The sequence below is a fragment of the Aegilops tauschii genome, chromosome 1 (genome assembly GCF_002575655.3).
Source record: "Aegilops tauschii subsp. strangulata cultivar AL8/78 chromosome 1, Aet v6.0, whole genome shotgun sequence".
NCBI lineage: Eukaryota > Viridiplantae > Streptophyta > Magnoliopsida > Poales > Poaceae > Aegilops > Aegilops tauschii.
The window spans coordinates 40,281,130-40,288,476 of NC_053035.3; positions in this window are offsets into that span (position 1 = coordinate 40,281,130).

Consider the following 7,347-nt stretch of genomic DNA (forward strand, 5'->3'; position numbering starts at 1 on the left):
GTGAGAATTTCCACTAATGAGTGCAAAGAAAGAACCGCTAGGATGCGTGCTAAGAAAGATTGCTTTGTGAAAGCGTATTCTTCAAATTTATATGAAAATAAAGATGGAGATCTAAAAGTTATTGATGTGTCCCCTATTAAATCTTTGTTTGGCAATATGAATCTCGATAATGATGGGACTGAATATGATCCACCTTTACCTAGAAGGCGTTCCAAAAATTCGGAGATTTTAGATCTTGATGCTAAAATTGATAAAAGTGGGATTGAAGAGATTAAAACATTAGATATTAATGAACCCACTATTTTGGATTTAAAGGAATTTAATTATGATAATTTCTCTTTGATAGATTGTATTTCCTTGTTGCAATCCGTGCTAAATTCTCCTCATGCTTATAGTCAAAATAAAGCCTTTACCAGACATATCGTTGATGCTTTGATGCAATCTTATGAAGAAAAACTTGAGTTGGAAGTTTCTATCCCTAGAAAACTTTATGATGAATGGGAACCTACTATTAAAATTAAAATTAAAGATCATGAATGCTATGCTTTGTGTGATTTGGGTGCTAGTGTTTCCACGATTCCAAAAACTTTGTGCGATTTGCTAGGTTTCCGTGATTTTGATGATTGCTCTCTAAACTTGCACCTTGCGGATTCCACTATTAAGAAACCTATGGGAAGAATTAATGATGTTCTTATTGTTGAAAATAGGAACTATGTGCCCGTAGACTTTATTGTTCTTGACATAGATTGCAATCCTTCATGTCCTATTATTCTTGGTACACCTTTCCTTGGAACGATTGGTGCAATTATTGATATGAAGGAAGGGAATATTAGATTCCAATTTACATTAAAGAAAGGCATGGAACACTTCCCTAGAAAGAAAATAAAATTACCTTATGAATCTATCATGAGAGCCACTTATGCATTGCCTACCAAATATGGCAATACCTAGATCTATCCTTGCTTTTATGCCTAGCTAGGGGCGTTAAACGATAGCGCTTGTTGGGAAGCAACCCAATTTTTATTTTTAGTTTTTTGCTTTTTGCTTATGTTTAGGAATAAATATTTGTTCTAGCCTCTGGTTAGATTTGTTTGTATGTTTTAATTAGTGTTTGTGCCAAGTTAAACCTATAGGATCTTCTTGGATGATAGTTATTTGATCTTGCTGTAAATTCCAGAAACTTTCTGTTCACGAAAAAATTGTTAAAAATCACCAGAACGTGATAAAATATTGATTCCAATTGATTCTGATCAATAAACAAATTGTATAGGTCTTCCTATTTTGGCTGAATTTTTGGAGTTCCAGAAGTTTGCGTTAGTTACAGATTACTACAGACTGTTCTGTTTTTTGACAGATTCTGTTTTTCGTGTGTTGTTTGCTTATTTTGATGAATCTATGGCTAGTAAAATAGTTTATAAACCATAGAGAAGTTGGAATAAAGCAGGTTTAACACCAATATAAATAAAGAATGAGTTCATTACAGTACCTTGAAGTGGTCTTTTGTTTTTTTCGCTAACGGAGCTCATGAGATTTTCTGTTAAGTTTTGTGTTGCGAAGTTTTCAAGTTTTGGGTGAAAGATTTGATGAATTATGGAACAAGGAGTGGCAAGAGCCCAAGATAATCTAAGGACACCTAAAAGCCAAAGCTTGGGGATGCCTCGAAAGGCATCCCCTCTTTCGTCTACTTCCATCGGTAACTTTACTTGGAGCTATATTTTTATTCACCACATGATATGTGTTTTGCTTGGAGCGTCTTGTATGATTTGAGTCTTTATTTTTTAGTTTACCACAATCATCTTTGCTGTACGCACCTTTTTAGAGAGACACACATGATTCGGAAATTATTAGAATACTCTATGTGCTTCACTTATATCTTTTGAGTTATATAGTTTTTGCTCTAGTACTTCACTTATATCTTTTAGAGCACGGTGGTGGATTTGTTTTATAGAAACTATTGATCTCTCATGCTTCACTTAGATTATTTTGAGAGCCTTAAACAGCATGGTAATTTGCTTAAATAATCCTAATATGCTAGGTATTCAAGACTAGTAAAAACTTTCTTATGAGTGTGTTGAATACTAAGAGAGGTTTGATACTTGATGATTGTTTTGAGACATGGAGGTAGTGATATCAAAGTTGTGCTAGTTGAGTAGTTGTGAATTTGAGAAATACTTGTGTTGAAGCTTGCAAGTCCCGTAGCATGCACGTATGGTAAACGTTATGTAACAAATTTGAAACATGAGGTGTTCTTTGAGTGTCTTCCTTATGAGTGGCGGTCGGGGACGAGCGATGGTCTTTTCCTACCAATCTATCCCCCTAGGAGCATGCGCGTAGTGCTTGGTTTTTGATGACTTGTAGATTTTTGCAATAAGTATGTGAGTTCTTTATGACTAATGTTGAGTCCATGGATTATACGCACTCTCACCTTTCCATCATTGCTAGCCTCTTCGGTACCGTGCATTGCCCTTTCTCAAATTGAGAGTTGGTGCAAACTTTGCCGGTGCATCCAAACCCCGTGATATGATACGCTCTTTCACACATAAACCTCCTTATATCTTCCTCAAAACAGCCACCATACCTACCTATTATGGCATTTCCATAGCCATTCCAAGATATATTGCCGTGCAACTTTCCACCGTTCCATTTATCATGACACGTTCATCGTTGTCATGTTGCTTTGCATGATCATGTAGTTGACATTGTATTTGTGGCAAAGCCACCGTTCATAATTCTTTCATACATGTCACTCTTGGTTCATTACATATCCCGGTACACCGCCGGAGGCATTCATATAGAGTCATACTTTGTTCTAGTATCGAGTTGTAATCATTGAGTTGTAAATAAATAGAAGTGTGGTGATCATCATTTTCTAGAGCATTGTCCCAAGTGAGGAATAAAAAAAGAGAAAGGCCATAAAAAAGGAGAAAAAGGCCCAAAAAAGAGAGAAAAAGAGATAAGGGACAATGCTACTATCCTTTTTCCGCACTTGTGCTTCAAAGTAGCACCATAATCTTCATGATAGAGAGTCTCTTGTTTTGTCACTTTCATATACTAGTAGGAATTTTTCATTATAGAACTTCGCTTGTATATTCCAACAATGGGCCTCCTCAAGTGCCCTAGGTCTTCGTGAGCAAGCAAGTTGGATGCACACCCACTTAGTTTCTTTTGTTGAGCTTTCATATATTTATAGCTCTAGTGCATCCGTTGCATGGCAATCCCTACTCCTTGCATTAACATCAATCGATGGGCATCTCCATAGCTCATTGATTAGCCTCGTTGATGTGAGACTTTCTCCTTTTTTGTCTTCTCCACATAACCCCCGTCATTATATTCTATTCCACCCATAGTGCTATATCCATGGCTCACGCTCATGTATTGCGTGAAGGTTGAAAAATTTTGAGATTACTAAAGTATGAAACAATTGCTTGGCTTTTCATCGGGGTTGTGCATGATGAGAGCATTCTTGTGTGATGAAAATGGAGCATGACTAAACTATATGATTTTGTATGGATGAACTTTCTTTGGCCATGTTATTTTGAGAAGACATAATTGCTTAGTTAGTATGCTTGAAGTATTATTATTTTTATGTCAATATTGAACTTTTATCTTGAATCTTTCGGATCTGAATATTCATACCACAATTAAGAAGAATTACATTGAAATTATGCCAAGTAGCATTCCACATCAAAATTTCTGTTTTTATCATTTACCTACTCGAGGACGAGTAGGAATTAAGCTTGGGGATGCTTGATACGTCTCCAATGTATCTATAATTTTTTATTGTTCCATGCTATATTATATTCTGTTTTGGACATTATTGGGCTTTATTATACACTTTTATATTATTTTTGGGACTAACCTATTAACCGGAGGCCCAGCCCAGAATTGCTGTTTTTTTGCCTATTTCAGAGTTTCGCAGAAAAAGAATATCAAACGGAGTCCAAATGGAATGAAACCTTCGGGAACGTGATTTTCGGAATGAACGTGATCCAGAGGACTTGGAGCCTACGTCAAGACATGAACCAGGAGGGCACGAGGTAGGGGGCGCGCCTACCCCCTGGGCGCGCCCTCCACCCTCGTGGGCCCCCTGTTGCTCCCCCGACGTACTGCTTCCTCCTATATATACCTACGTACACCCAAACTACCAGATACGGAGCCAAAAACCTAATTCCACCGTCGCAACCTTCTGTACCCATGAGATCCCATCTTGGGGCCTGTTCCGGAGCTCCGCCGGAGGGGGCATCGATCACGGAGGGCTTCTACATCAACACCATAGCCTCTCCGATGATGTGTGAGTAGTTTACCTCAGACCTTCGGGTCCATAGTTATTAGCTAGATGGCTTCTTCTCTCTTTTCGGATCTCAATACAATGTTCTCCCCCTCTCTCGTGGAGATCTATTCGATGTAATCTTCTTTTGCGGTGTGTTTGTTGAGACCGATGAATTGTGGGTTTATGATCAAGTTTATCTATGAACAATATTTCAATCTTCTGAATTCTTTTATGTATGATTGGTTATCTTTGCAAGTCTCTTCGAATTATCAGTTTGGTTTGGCCTACTAGATTGATCTTTCTTGCAATGGGAGAAGTGCTTAGCTTTGGGTTCAATCATGCGGTGTCCTTTCCCAGTGACAGTAGGGGCAGCAAGGCACGTATTGTATTGTTGCCATCAAGGATAACAAGATGGGGTTTATATCAGATTGCATGAGTTTATCCCTCTACATCATGTCATCTTGCTTAAAGCGTTACTCTGTTCTGATGAACTTACTACTCTAGATGCATGCTGGATAGCGGTCGATGTGTGGAGTAATAGTATTAGATGCAGGCAGGAGTCGGTCTACTTGTCTCGGACGTGATGCCTATATACATGATCATACCTAGATATTCTCATAACTATGCTCAATTCTGTCAATTGCTCAACAGTAATTTGTTCACCCACCGTAAATACTTATGCTCTTGAGATAAGCCACTAGTGAAACCTATGGCCCCCGGGTCTATTTTCCATCATATTAATCTCCCGACAACAAGCTATTTCTGGCGCCGTTTTTATTTTGCTTTATTTACTTTGCATCTTTATCATAAAAATACCAAAAATATTATCTTATCATATCTATCATATCTCACTCTCGTGAGTGACCGTGTAGGGATTGACAACCCCTTATCGCGTTGGTTGCGAGGATTTATTTGTTTGTGTAGGTGCGGGGGACTCGTGCGTGGCCTCCTACTGGATTGATACCTTGGTTCTCAAAAACTAAGGGAAATACTTACGCTACTTTGTTGCATCACCCTTTCGTCTTCAAGGGAAAACCAACGCAGTGCTCAAGAGGTAGCAAAAGGATTTCTGGCGCCGTTGCCGGGGAGTCTACGCAAAAGTCAATATACAAAGTACCCATCACAAACCCTTATCTCCTGCATTACATTAGTTGCCATGCCTCTCGTTTTCCTCTCCCCCACTTCACCCTTGCCGTTTTATTCGCCCTCTCTTTTCCGTTCGCCTCTTTTTGTTCGCTTCTTGTTTGCTCGTGTGTTGGATTGCTTGCTTGTCACGATGGCTCAAGATAATACCAAATTGTGTGAATTTACCAATACCAACAATAATGATTTCCTTAGCACTCCAATTGCTCCTCTTACCGATACCGAATCTTGTGAAATCAATGCTGCTTTGTTGAATCTTGTCATGAAAGATCAATTCGCCGGCCTTCCTAGTGAAGATGCCGCTACCCATCTAAATAGCTTCGTTCATTTGTGTGATATGCAAAAGAAGAAAGATGTGGACAATGATATTGTTAAATTGAAGCTATTTCCTTTTTCACTTAGAGATCGTGCTAAAGCTTGGTTTTCGACTTTGCCTAAAAATAGTATAGATTCTTGGAATAAGTGCAAAGATGCTTTTATCTCTAAGTATTTCCCCCCGCTAAGATCATCTCTCTTAGAAACGATATTATGAATTTTAAGCAACTTGATCATGAACATGTTGCACAAGCTTGGGAGAGGATGAAATTAATGATACGTAATTGCCCTACGCATGGTTTGAATTTGTGGATGATTATACAAAAAATTTATGCCGGATTGAGTTTCGCTTCTAGAAATCTTTTAGATTCGGCCGCTGGAGGCACTTTTATGGAAATCACTTTAGGAGAAGCTACTAAACTCCTAGATAATATTATGGTTAATTATTCTCCATGGCACACTGAAAGATCTACTAATAAAAAAGTGCATGTGATAGAAGAAATTAATGTTTTGAGTGGAAAGATGGATGAACCTATGAAATTATTTGCTACTAACAGTGTTTCTTCTGATCCTAATGATATGCCTTTGTATACTTTGATTGAGAATAATAATGAACCTATGGATGTGAATTTTGTTGGTAGGAATAATTTTGGTAACAACGCGTATAGAGGAAACTTTAAAGCTAGGCCTTATCCTAGTAATTCCTCTAATAATTATGGTAATTCCTACAACAATTCTTATGGAAACTTTAATAAGATGCCTTCTGAATTTGAGACTAGTGTTAAGGAATTTATGAATTCGCAAAAGAATTTCAATGCTTTGCTTGAAGAAAAATTGCTTAAAGTTGATGAATTGGCTAGGAACGTTGATAGAATTTCTCTTGATGTTGATTCTTTAAAACTTAGATCTATTCCTCCTAAGCATGATATCAATGAGTCTCTCAAAGCCATGAGAATTTCCACTAATGAGTGCAAAGAAATAACCGCTAGGATGCGTGCTAAGAATGATTGCTTTGTGAAAGCGTATTCTTCAAATTTCTATGAAAATAAAGATGAAGATCTAAAAGTTATTGATGTTTCCCCCATTAAATCTTTGTTTGGAAATATGAATCTTGATAATGATGGGACTGCATATGATCCACCTTTACCTAGAAGGCGTTCCAAAACTTCGGAGTTTTTAGATCTTGATGCTAAAATTGATAAAAGTGGGATTGAAGAGATCAAACCATTAGATATTAATGAAACCACTATTTTGGATTTAAAGGAATTTAATTATGATAATTGCTCTTTGATAGATAGTATTTCCTTGTTGCAATCCGTGCTAAATTCTCCTCATGCTTATAGTCAAAATAAAGCCTTTACCAGACATATCGTTGATGCTTTGATGCAATCTTATGAAGAAAAACTTGAGTTGGAAGTTTCTATCCCTAGAAAACTTTATGATGAATGGGAACCTACTATTAAAATTAAAATTAAAGATCATTAATGCTATGCTTTGTGTGATTTGGGTGCTAGTGTTTCCACGATTCCAAAAACTTTGTGCGATTTGCTAGGCTTCCGTGATTTTGATGATTGCTCTCTAAACTTGCACCTTGCGGATTCCACTATTAAGAAACCTAT